The sequence below is a fragment of the Lampris incognitus genome, chromosome 13 (assembly GCF_029633865.1).
Source record: "Lampris incognitus isolate fLamInc1 chromosome 13, fLamInc1.hap2, whole genome shotgun sequence".
Classification (NCBI taxonomy): domain Eukaryota; kingdom Metazoa; phylum Chordata; class Actinopteri; order Lampriformes; family Lampridae; genus Lampris; species Lampris incognitus.
The window spans coordinates 7740821-7753856 of NC_079223.1; positions in this window are offsets into that span (position 1 = coordinate 7740821).

A 13036-nucleotide genomic window follows, 5' to 3' on the forward strand; every position below is an offset into this window, starting at 1 on the left:
CGGACCGCTCCTCCGTGCCCTTGCTACCCGTTTACAAGCAGAAAGTTAAGAGCCAGAAACCCACCTAGAGGACAGAGGAGTGCTGGCTGGAACAAAAATGAGCTTAATCTTTATGGTTGTTTTGATTCAACAGACGGGCCGGTTTTAAGGAACCCTCTGAACCCGAACAGCCTGGACATCTGTATTCCCCCTTGTACCAGCCGCTCCTATCTGAGTCAGAAACCTTGGCTCGGCGGCCTCGTTCGGCTGAGGCTAAAAGAAAGGACTGCTGCTTTTAAAGCCGGGGGATAAGCACCGCTACAGGGAAGCTAAGTACGCGCTGAGGAAAGCCACCAAGTCAGCCTAAAAAACAATACCGGGATAAACTAGAACAGCATTACAACAGCGGGGACTCCCGGCACAAGTGGCAGGGACTGCCAGCAGTAACGGCCTCCAAATCCGAGCCGGGTGGTTTCACCAGCACCACCGCTTCCCTCCCGGATGACCCGAACAGGTTCTACGCCCGCTTTGAATGTAACTCGGCACCACCAGACAATAGGCAGAACCTTGCTGGGCACTCCCTCAACGAGTTAACACATCGAGTGATAGAGGCTCAGACCGCCACGGAGAGCCTCCTTACTGGAAGCATACTGGTGTGGTCTGGCCACCTGACTGAACAGGACCACAAGCCGCTGGGAAGGACGGTAGAAATGGCTTCAACGATCACAGGAACAGCCCAGCCACAGCTTCAGGGCGTTTACGCCACCCGTAGCAGAAGGAAGGCCCTAAGTATGATGGAGGACACCAGCTACCCGGCACGTGGTCTGTTCTGGTCCTTCCCTCGGGACCACACTTGCAGAGCTTCAGAGCTCGGACCAGCCGCCTCCAACACAGCATTTACTCCCAGGCCGGAAGAATAGTGAACAGCAGGCACCCTACATAGCTTCAGGGATTTATTACTTTGTGGGATTTCTGATTTATTGTTTTTGTTATTATTCATTATTTCCATATATATATATATATAGTTTTGAAGGGCTGAGAGAGCCAGGGCATATGCATGTCATTGTATTTGAAGGTACATGGTACTTTTTATATGTATATGACAATAAAGGGAACGTTTAACTCGTCTCCTTTGACTTACTGATTGCACCACGTGTTCACATTACCCCCGTTTCTGTTAAAAGGTACATAAACAAGAGTGCTAGTGCTCAGCCTATGGAGGCAGTAACTACATCACCAACCATGCATGCATGCAGAGACAGTAGATGTACTCCTGGATAACTTTAACCTGAACATTCTGAATGTCGTGGACGAAAAACTTTGAGCAACTAGAAGGTACCGTGGAGAAATCCCGTGACGGTAGAAGCCCCGAGAAGAGAGCGCTGGAAAGCAGAACGGCAGTGGAGAACAACCGAACTTGAAATCCAATATGACCTATATAAACCAGTTTTAACTGTGAGTTATGCAGGGCTAGACAGCTAGATTTTTCTAAGATGATAAACAGGAACATCAATAACACTCTACTTGCCATGGTTGACAAGCTTGCACCCCCCCCCCAAAAAAAAGCAGATAGTGACAGAACTCCTTCCCACAGAGAAATGGAATGAATTTGCTTACTGGTTTAAAATAAAAAATCAAAACTATTTGACCATCGACGTCAGACAGCCAAACAATAAAACTGTCGTTTCGACGACCACTTAGAAATAATTTGACTGGGCGTCTGGCAGTGGTGGATCTAGAGATTTTTTCCTGGGGTGGCAAGACTGTGGCCCAGAGGTGGCAGCTGCCAATCCTTTGCCACCCCTGTAGATCCGCCCCTGTGAGGGGGAGGGGGGATTCTAAATCGGCGACTTCTGTTTGAGATGAGGTCGGTGCGGGTCTCATTGACCTTCACCATGCATGTACATAAAATATACTTTAAAAACACATTATCTGATTTATAAATGGGGTGGCAAGACTGTGGCCCAGAGGTGGCAGCTGCCACCCCTTGCCACCCTGTAGATCCGCCCCTGGCGTCTGGGTAGTGTAGTGGTCGATTCAATTGCCTACCACACAGGGATCGCCGGTTCGAATCCCTGTGTTACCTCTGGCTTGGTCGGGCGTCTCTACAGAGACAATTGGCCGTGTCTGCGGGCGGGAAGCCGGATGTGGGCATGTGTGCTGGTTAGCGCCTCCTCTGGTCGGTCGGAGCGCCTGTTTGGGGGGGAGGGGGAACTGGGGGGGTATAGCGTGATCCTCCCACGCGCTACGCCCCCTTGGTGAAACTCCTGTCAGGGGAAAAGAAGCAACGGGCGACTCCACATGTATGGGAGGAGGCATGTGGTAGTCTGCAGCCCTCCCTGGCTCAGCAGAGGGGGTGGAGCAGCGAGCGGGACGGCTCGGAAGAGTGGGGTAATTGGCCAAGTCCAATTAGGGAGAAAAAGGGGGGGGGGGAGGAAATAATTTGACTGTTATGTCACAATTGAGTACTATTGATACAAAACCCTAGAGGAAAAGAGTCAGCATCTTAAATCAACAACATGTTGTCTTGACACACTGCCATCTGACTTCTTAAAAAAATATTTTTTAACTCTGTGAAAACGTATTTGCAGCAAATAGTTGATGGCTCACACTTATCAGGCACTTTCCCCAAGTCACTGAACATAGCTGCCATTAAGCCACCCTTAAAAAAGAACCCTGGGTACCTCTGTGTTGAACAACTACAGACCTGACTCAAATGTTCCTTTTATAGCTAAGATCACTGAGAGTTGTTTTTAATCAACTCAGCAATTTTGTTTTTAACTAAAGTGGTTATTTGGACAAATTTCAATCAGCTTCCGACCTCACCACATTTCTGAAACAGCCCTTATTAAAGTGTTAAATGATATACAACTGAATACTGATTCAGGTAAAATAACAGATTTGGTTGTACTAGATATCAGTGCGGCATTTGACACTGTAGATCACAGAATACTGCTGGATGAGCTGGAAAACTGTTAAGGACTATCCAAAGCAGTCCTTAATTGGTTCAGGTGTTATTTAAAAGGCCGGAGGTATTTTGTCACCATTGACAGTTAGGAATCTGAAAGAGCGGCTATGACATGCGGAATTCCCCAGGGATCAGTTCTTGGACCTCTTCTATTTAATCTCTATATTCTGCCTTTGAGCCAAATTCTACAGAACAACAATACTGATTACCATAGTTATGCAGATGATACTCAGATATATCTGGCTGTCTCACCGGACGACATCAGTCCAATAGACTTACTGTGTCATTGTACAGAGCCGATAAATAATTGGACGTGCCAAAATTTTAACTTAAATAAGGATAAAATAGAGATGATTGTATTTGACAACAAAGCGATGAGATTCAAAAAAGGACTGGTTGTTAACATCCCTAGTGTTTGCACTGCAACAGATTCAGTGGAGATCAAACTGGAGATGTCTGCCAAGGTGACATTGCCACCACCAGGACACATCATCAGTTGTGTACCTCAGCATCACAGGGTGTTTCGGCCTTTTATCACAAGACACCCTCCGCTGAGGCAGGCCCACCACAGGTTGATCGACCCTGGGTGCGTGACCTGTGGTTAGCTGTTCACCCTGGCAGCCCAGACGACATCTCTCCTTTTAGTAGAATTAGTATTAGTAGTAGAATTAGTATTAGTATTCAACTCAACTCTTGGGCTCTAAAAATCAAAGACCAAGTCTGAAATTTTGGTGCTCTAAGACTCAGATCTCATGTTCACCAGCCATATTAAAGCAATCACTAAAACAGCCTTCTATCATCTTGAAAATATAGCCAGAATCAAGGGTTTGGTGTCTCAAAAACATCACAAGAAGCTCATCCATGCTTTTATTTCTAGTAGGGTGGGCTACTGTAATAGTCTCTAAAAGACCATTAAACAGCTGCAGCTCATTCAGAATGCTGCTGCTAGTATCCTGGACCAAGAGAACGGAGCACATCGCTCCAGTTCTAAAACCCCTACACTGGCTTCTAGTTTGTTACAGATTATATTTTATAATACAACCCTAGTCTACAAATCATTGAATGGTTTAGGCCCAGAATACATCTCTGATATGCTTAAAGAATATAAACCGAGTAGGACTCCTAGACCCATGGACTCAGGTCAGCTAGTACAGCCCAGAGTCCAGACTAAACATGGCGAAGCAGCATTTAGCTGTTATGCTGCATGCGACTGGAACAAAATGCCAGATAATCTTAGAGGTGCCCCGAATGCAGCAATTTTAAAATCCAGGTTAAAAACATTTCTCTTTTCATTTTGCTATGATTGAGCTCTATAACTGGCACCCTATTCCTACTCTATTTCTGCACGTTGAGTCTGGAAGTAGGCCTCTGGTCACTCCCAGCAGGGAAGTGACATCTTGGGCTTACGTCTAAGCTCTATTGGTGGGCTTTTACTCCATGGTTCTCTAGTCGGTGTTCCAAGAGAGATAAACACACAGTCAAGGCTAATTCCACTATGTTTTTATTCTATATACTTGGTATTTTCTTTTTATATGACTGATCTTTTAATTAAGCTGCCCTCTTTTTAAGTACTATTTTATGTAATCTGTACTTTATTTTGATTATATTTTACACATGGATGTTCCTTTTTTGTTTTTATTTATGTAAAGCACACCGAATTGCCCTTGTGTAGGAAATGTGCCATATAGAATAAACTTGCTGGTGCTACCAGGCTGTAATAGTAACACTGCCGGTTTTTTTAAGGAGAATAAACCCTGTCTGTAATCCCAGCACGAGACATGCTTCCTTGCTCCTGTCTGTCGCCGTGCCGCGCTTCATGGTTTCTGCATTAAGTCGAGTTCCTGGTTTGACAAGCTCTTCCCACGCGGCCTCCAGCCGCTCACAGGCTGCTAGGAGGGGGCAAGGTGGTCGACTAGTTTAGAGGGGATGAGCTGCTAGGCCTCTAGGCATTAGTCTGGACCCCATCCTCGCTGAAAGAGATTGATTTACGACCGGCAGGTGGTTCAATGAGTAGGGCACCCCGGTTCATCTACGTGTCATTCACAAGGTTACCGCCTGTTAGCTGACCCCGTGACTTGACCTCCCCGTGGCGTGGTGCGAATGAGAAACAGTTCTGGGAACTCTTTTATATGACACCTATGTCAAACATGCATCACAAACTCACTTATGTGTTATAATCTGCTTATAGCACTACATTAGGATTATGATTATTATTATTATTATGATGATTTTTTTTTGTGTTTTGGATTCCCCCTCCCCCTTTTCTCCCCAATTGTACTTGGCCAATTATCCCAATCTTCCGAGCCGCCCTGGTCGCTGCTCCCCCCCCCCCCGTTACCGCGCATCTCCTCCTCCTCCTCCTCCTCCTCCTCGGTTGCTGCAGCTGCAAAAACCCTGAGACCTCACCACAGGTAGGACCAGACCGAGAGATTCCCTTTAGTGTTTCTGTTTGTGGTCTCGTCTTTTATAGTTCCTTCTCCCAGATGTAATGTACAGCAGCGTTTCTCAACCGGGGGTCCGCGGACCCCTAGTGGTCCGTGGTGTAATTGCAAGGGGTCCGTGAAAATAAAATATCTTTAAAAAAAAGATCCTATGACATTTATAGAAATAGGATTATTTTACTCAAATGTGACTGAGACCTTTATCTACCTAAACTATAAAGGGTAACAGGACTTTTTTCTCTAATTACATCTGTTTCACAAGTGTCATTTATTGTATTTTAATAAGAGATCTCGCTCCCGTTTGCATTGTTAAAAGTTACTGCATAAAAATTCTGTTGTTACATATATCTGAAAGTTACTGCATACATATTCTGTTTTGTTACATATATCTGAAAGTTACTGAATACATATTGTGTTTTGTTACATCTATCTGAAAGTTACTGAATACATATTCTGTTTTGTTACATATATCTGAAAGTTACTGAATACATATTCTGTTTTGTTACATATATCTGAAAGTTACTGAATACATATTCTGTTTTGTTACATATATCTGAAAGTTACTGAATACATATTCTGTTTAGTTACATACATCTGAAAGTTACTGAATACATATTCTGTTTTGTTACATATATCTGAAAGTTACTGAATACATATTCTGTTTTGTTACATATATCTGAAAGTTACTGCATAAGAATTCTGTTTTGTTAACTATATCTAAGTTACAACTGAAAGCTCTTATTTTTGCCCCAAAGAGTGAATAAATGCTATAATGCAATTTAAAATGCAGTTTCTACTGTTTCTATCAAATTGCAACCCCCCTCCCCCAAGATCAGGTGGAGGGGTCCTCAGGGTAGATCAAAAATACGCAGGGGGTCCAGGACCCCAAAAAGGTTGAGAACCACTGATGTACAGCACGTCGTGATTTGTCACTCATACCTGAACCAACTCACTGAGGAGGCAGTGCACATGCCTGTGTGTGTGTGTGACTTTTGGTGATCAAATACTCCATACTTATACAACCAACAACGGGTTTTTCACTGTCAACTGACACACATTCGGTCAGTTTTCTGTGTATGTGTGTGTGTGTGTTCTTGTACTTCTGTCTTTGTGAGGACCAATTTGAGTTTTTAACCACCAGATTGAGGACATTTTAGGACATCGAGACATGGCGGCGCGAACTTACATTTGTGGCGGCCTCACCCAGCACCGTCCATGCAGTATCTTTGTCCGCGTCTGTGTCTAAGTTTGTGTCTTTGTTTGATGGCTGGCAGAGCTGGCGCTGGATCGGCCGGGAGAGCCTGGTCTGCTGTGTCCTGTGGGCCCAGGGACCACGGCCCTGCCTGGAACCGCGTCTGAAGAGGAAACACCATGGGCGGTCTGACAGGACGTGGAAGCGGGTCAGGCTAAGCTAACTGCTAGTCCATGCAGACCAGCAGTTCTGATAACACCGAGGGTGGTCTGGCTTCGGCCTCGCCTGGCGTTGACTGTGTTTTTGGTGTCGTCGTGTGGAGTGTGGGGAGGTGTGTCGAAGGTGTCTGGCTGGGAGAGCCGGCACTGGATCAGCTGGGCCAGCTTGGTCTGGGGCAGCTTGGTCTGCTGCGTCCGGTGGGCCCAGGGATCACGGCCCTGTCTGGAGCTGCGCCCGAGGAGGAAACACCGAGGGCGGTCTGACAGGACAAGGAAGCGGGGCAAGCTAAGCTAACTGCTAGCCCATGCAGACCGGCAGTTCCGACAGTCATCCTGGTGTTCGCGCTCTTGGACAGTGAATTGTTTTCCTTTTGATATGTTGGATATATGTGTTCTTGTAGTTTTTTAGTAGTTTGGATATATGTGTGTTATGTGGTTAGCGCGGTCGCCTCACAGTAAGAAGGTCCTGGGTTTGAGCCCCGGGGTAGTCCAACCTTGGGGGTCATTCCGGGTCGTCCTCTGTGTGGAGTTTGCATGTTCTCCCCGTGTCTGTGTGGGTTTCCTCCGGGTGCTCCGGTTTCCTCCCACAGTCCAAAGACATGTAGGTGAGGTGAATCGGCCGGACTAATTTGTCCCTAGGAGTGAGTGTGTGTGTGGGCCCTGTGATGGCCTGGCGGCCTGTCCAGGGTGTCTCCCCGCCTGCCGCCCAATGACTGCTGGGATAGGCTCCAGCATCCCCGCGACCCTGAGTAGGATAAGCTGTTTGGATAATGGAAGGATGGTCCAAGGATTGTGCGTACATAAGATTGAACACACTAATATATGTGTACATATTCTCCATTAGAAGCGAATCATGTCTTACTTAGAGACTTTTATGTAGGGCAACACTGCACCCTGGGATAATACAAATTCAAACTCTGATCAATAATTTCATTAACGGCCTTTTGAAACAGGGCATCTCGAATGTTTGAACGGAGGAAAGGTCAGTATTGACGGGGCAAATGGTTTACTTGCCAGCAGGTTTACAGTGCTTGCAGCATGGCTGAAGGAGGGTGCCGGTGCACCGGTGCATTTAGCGCTCCTGATACCGCTAGCTTGTGGCAGAGCACCTTATTTGAGTCGATACAGCAATATGCTAAGTGGCACAATCTGCAGTTTGCCCCAGGGATTTGTGTGAGAAATGGAGGTGTAACTTCTCAACGGGAGCTTACCGGATATCATTCTCGTTCCCTGTTATTTTTCACTTCTGTCCATGAAAATCTGATAACTCCTCTCCAATTTCATCATTCACGGAGTGCCATCGCTGGCTTTTTCTCTGTAATGAGGCGGGATAAAACTTTCTGAGGCGGGAATCACAAACGAGTTCCACCAAGAAAAAAAAAGGGACTTTGTAGAGACACGAGGCTTTAATTAAAATACGGGGTTGGACTGAACACAACTCTCAGCAACACCACAGACCAGATAATCCAGTTTACACTCAAACCGCAAAGAGGCCATTCCTCCAAAGTGTGAATTTCCTCATATCAGGCACTGACAAAATGGATTCACAATGGTTCTTCATGAAGGACTCATGTATCTGTGGCACCGTGCTCTGGACTCCTATTCTGTCAGTTACGGAGATGCACATGCCAGAAAAAAGATATTATATTAGGTGGGAATACACTCAGGTTTCAGACTACTAGCTAATAGCTACTAGCTTGTAACAGAGCTTTCTATGGCATTTGATAAAAGTAGTGGTGAAGCAGCAAGAGACCCAAATTGCGCGAGTGACCAAATTTGCAGCGCGAATTCACGTTTGCAGCGGCCTCACCCAGTACTGTCCATGCAGCGTCTTTGTCCACATCTGAGTCTAAGTTTGTGTCTTCGTTTGACGGCTGGGAGAGCTGGTGCTGGATCGGCCAGCAGAGCTTGGTCTGCTGTGTTCTGTGCGCACAGGGACCACGGCCCTGCCTGGAGCTATGCTCGAAGAGGAAACACAGAGGGCAGTCTGGTGACGGCTTCGCCTAGCATTGACTGTGTTTTTGGTGTCGTCATGTGGAGTGCAGGGAGGTGTGTTGAGGGCGTCTGGCTGGGAGAGCTGGTGTTGGATCGGTGGGGGGGGGGGGAGCCTGGTCTGCTGTGTCAAGTGGGCCCAGGGACCATGGACCTGCCTGGAGCTGTGCCCGAGGAGGAAACACTGAGGGTGGTCTGACAGGATGCGGAAGCAGGGCAGGCTAAGCTAACTGCTAGCCCATGCAGACTGGCTGTTCCGACAGTCATCCTGGTGTTCATTCTCTTGGACATTGAATTTTTTTTTTGTAGTTTGGATATATGTGTTCTTGTAGTTTGGATATATGTGTTCTTGTAGTTTGGATATATGTGTTCTTGTAGTTTGGATACATGTGTTCTTGTAGTTTGGATACATATGTTGTTGTAGTTTGGCTACATGTGTTGTTGTAATTTGGATGCATGTGTTGTTGTAGTTTGGCTATATGTGTTGTTGTAGTTTGGATATATGTGTTCTTGTAGTTCAGATATATGTGTTTTTATAGTTTGGATATGTGTGTTTTTATAGTTTGGATATGTGTGTTCTTGTAGCTTGGATATATGTGTTGTTGTAGCTTGGATATATGTGTTGTTGTAGTTTGGATATGTGTGTTCTTGTAGTTCGGATACAAGTGTTCTTGTAGTTCGGATACATGTGTTGTTGTAGTTCGGATGTGTTTTTGTCTTTGTGTTGCACTGCTGTGGGCTCGGGGAAACAATGTTTCGTTTCGCTTCGTGTGCGCAGGTGCATGGCATAAAATGACAAATGAATGTTCTGATTGATTCTTCAGATTACAGGGAATATTGTTTTGTGTTTTGTGGTTTAAAGTTGTACCAACGAGATTTTAGAAAGGGTTTATTTAGGCGGTAGAAAATGTAACATAGATAAAAGCCTGAACTGAGATGTCATGCTTCGTGCCGTTACACACAATGGAGACTGGACTGTGGATTGCTGTTGTTGAAAGGTAATGACTCGTTAATTTCTTCTGGGACAGGTTTAATTTAGCGCACACTGCACAGATAACCTGTCGGTGGCGCCTTTTTATGGATCTCTTGAAGTGCGGGGCTGACAAGGTTTGCCCATTGGCTGTGAGTAACAGCTGCTCTCAAGCAAACACATTGTGTCCCTGCATGCTTTTCTCATCACTCTGCCTTCAGTCCCTCTCTATGTGCTGCCCGTCCCATTGTCCTTATTTGCAGCCTTCTGCTGGAACGAAAGCCATTATATCCCTCGCTGGCATTAACGTTACGTCACCGGTTTCCTTATGAGAGCTTTTGTTTAGTCCCGAGACACGGTTGCCATACAAAAAAGTGAGACCCGCTCTCAATCCACAACTCGAGCACCTCTGAATGCTCTTACCTAGTGGGTGGTTGTGAAGCAAGGCCAAACTGAAAATGATTATGTTAAACACACGACGGAAGGCCTCGAAAACTGCTCTCGTCATAACAACTTAAAAAGAGTAGTTGGTCTACCTGAGGGTTACAAGGGTCATTCGGCCACAGATTCCCTGTCTACATTTCTTGTTGACATATCGCAAGATGAATCGTTCACCTCACCACCAGAGCTTGACAGGGCACACCTTACGTTGAGACCAAAACCAGGGGAAGGAGAACGACCCCAACCCGTCTTCATTTGCTTTCTACATTACAGAGAGAGCAGGTACTTGCCTTAGCGAGGAAATGAGGACAACTTATCTACAAGGCTCAAAAAATCTTTATTATTCCAGACAGGAGCAGTGAGCTCGCCAAGAAGTGTGTCGCATTTACTGCAGCCAACTCCAAACTTTACAAGAGAGGCCAAAGAGGTGACATTCCACGTCCCAAGGACCAGTCTGCGATGCTGAAAGTTGGCATGCCCCAGCCCCCGCCTTTGCCTGCTGCCCGTCCTGCATTGCACCCTACCCCAATGCTCATCCCCGCGGGTGGTGGGTCCACGGGGTGGTGGCTCCATGTTTTTTTTGGGCTGGGCCCGGCCACCAGCCGCTCGCTGGCGAGCTCCCTTCACAGGTCTGGTTCCAGGAGGGGGCCCCGGTTTCCCTTTTCTGGGCGAGGTGCTGTGGTTCTGCTGTTGTAAATTCATTGGGTTTGTCGGATAGTGTGCTCCAATTATCGGGGCATCACACTGCTCAGCCTTCCTGGGAAAGTCTACTCTGGGTGCTGGAAAGGAGGCTCCGACCGATTGTCAAACCTCGGATCCGGGAGGAACAATGCAGATTCCGTCCGGGTGATGGAACAATGGCCCAACTCTTTACCCTTGCCAAAGTGCTGATGGAGGCATGGGAGTTTGACCAGTCAGTCTACATGTGTTTTGTGTACTTGGAGAAGGCTTATGACTGTGTACCCTGGGGAACTCTGTGGGGAGGTCCTGCGGGAGTAGGGGGTACCGGGGCAGTTGCTACAATCCATCCGATCCTTGTATAACCAAAGTGAGAGCTGTGTCCGTATTCTCGGCACAAAGTCAAACACGTTTTCGGTGGGTGTCGGACTCCGCCATGGTTGTCCCTTGTTTCCGATTCTGTTTGTGATATTCATGGACAGGATCTCAAGGCGCAGCCAAGGTGAGGAGTGTGTCCCTTTTGGGGACCTCAGAATGGCATCTCTGCTCTTCGCAGATGATGTGGTTTTGTTGGCTTCACTAGAACGTGACCTCCAGTGTGCACTGGGGTGGTTTGCAGCTGAGTGTGACATGGCCGGGATGAGAGTCAGCACCTCCAAGTCTGAGGCCATGGTTCTCTACCGGAAAATGGTGGATTGCTCCCTCCGGGTTGGGGATGAGTTGTTGCCTCAAGTGAAGGAGTTCAAGTACCTCAGGGTCTTGTTCACGAGTGAGGGTAGGATGGAGCGGGAGATTGACAGACGGATTGGTGCAGCATCAGCAGTAATGCGGATGTTGTACCGGACCGTTGTGGTGAAGAGGGAGCTGAGCTGGAAGGCAAAGCTCTCAATTTACCAGTCAGTCTTCGTTCCAACCCTCACCTATGGTCATGAGCGTTGGGTAGTGACCGAAAGGGTGAGATCGCAGATAAAAAGCGGCTGAAATGAGTTTCCTCCGTAGGGTGTCTGGGCTCAGCCTTAGAGACAGGGTGAGGAGCTCGGACATCTGGAGGGAGCTCGGAGTAGAGCCACTGCTCCTTTGCGTCGAAATTCTTCTCTTATGGAAAAATTGCTCACTCCCCTCAGACACATCCTGGCTGCGGGACTTAAAGTCATTTCCAAAATTGGGAAAGATCCATCTGCAGCTCAGCTGAAAATTTGTACAAACACTGGCGGCCTCTCATCTCTCACTTTGAAACAACGCAATCTATCCCATTGGACTAGAGTGTTGGAAGTAAGATTGGATGTAGATAAGTGTGGATTGATCTGGGGGGGGGGCGTATGCAAGCATATGCATATAGTTGTGTGTATGTAGGTACATTAAGTGTATGTATGAGTGGGTAAATATGTGTGCAGATGTAACAGTGTACGGGCACTGTGATCTTGCAGGGTGCAGGCAGTGCTTCAGGTTAGGTTGACACGATGGTTTTGTATAATACAAGTTGCCAATTCCTTTTTTTTTTCTTCGCCGTACAATTATTTTGTTATCTGTATTTATTCTATTACTATTATTTACTTAGGTAGTTTAATTATCACTATCTTTTTATGAGCAGGGAGGGGACTGCTGGGGGCTAATGGGGGGGGATAGTGTTTTAAAAGAAAAATATGAGTCTGTATCATCACATGTGCAGATTGTTGAATATAAATTGGCTATAAAAATAACTCGTTTCGTCATTTTGTCCTTGGCTCTTTAGCCATTGTTGGACCATTGGAAGTCTGCGTGACGAGTCAGGGGAACTGTTGTTAAGAAATACATCTCGAATCTCCAAAAAGGAGAGACTCAAACAAAAGGAAACTTTAAATGGCATGATGCATTCGAACCATGGGCACATATCAAATCTGGTGTCGGGGCCTTTTCTCAAATGCTTTGGAGACTGCCTGACTCAGAGCTATTACCGAGGCCCGTGCACGCTCAGACAGCGGATGGGAAAGGGAGGGATGAGGGGAGCCATGTCGCCTGGTCCCCAAATAGGCAGCTTTTCAGGAATGAAGGGTGTAGTCTTTCCCCGGGACTATCCGCCCGCCAGCTTCTCCACCCCTCCTCTCACTTTTCACGACTCGGTTTTGTCTTTCATCACTGAGCCCCCAGGTTCTCGTCTCCCCACAGCAATTAAAGGAG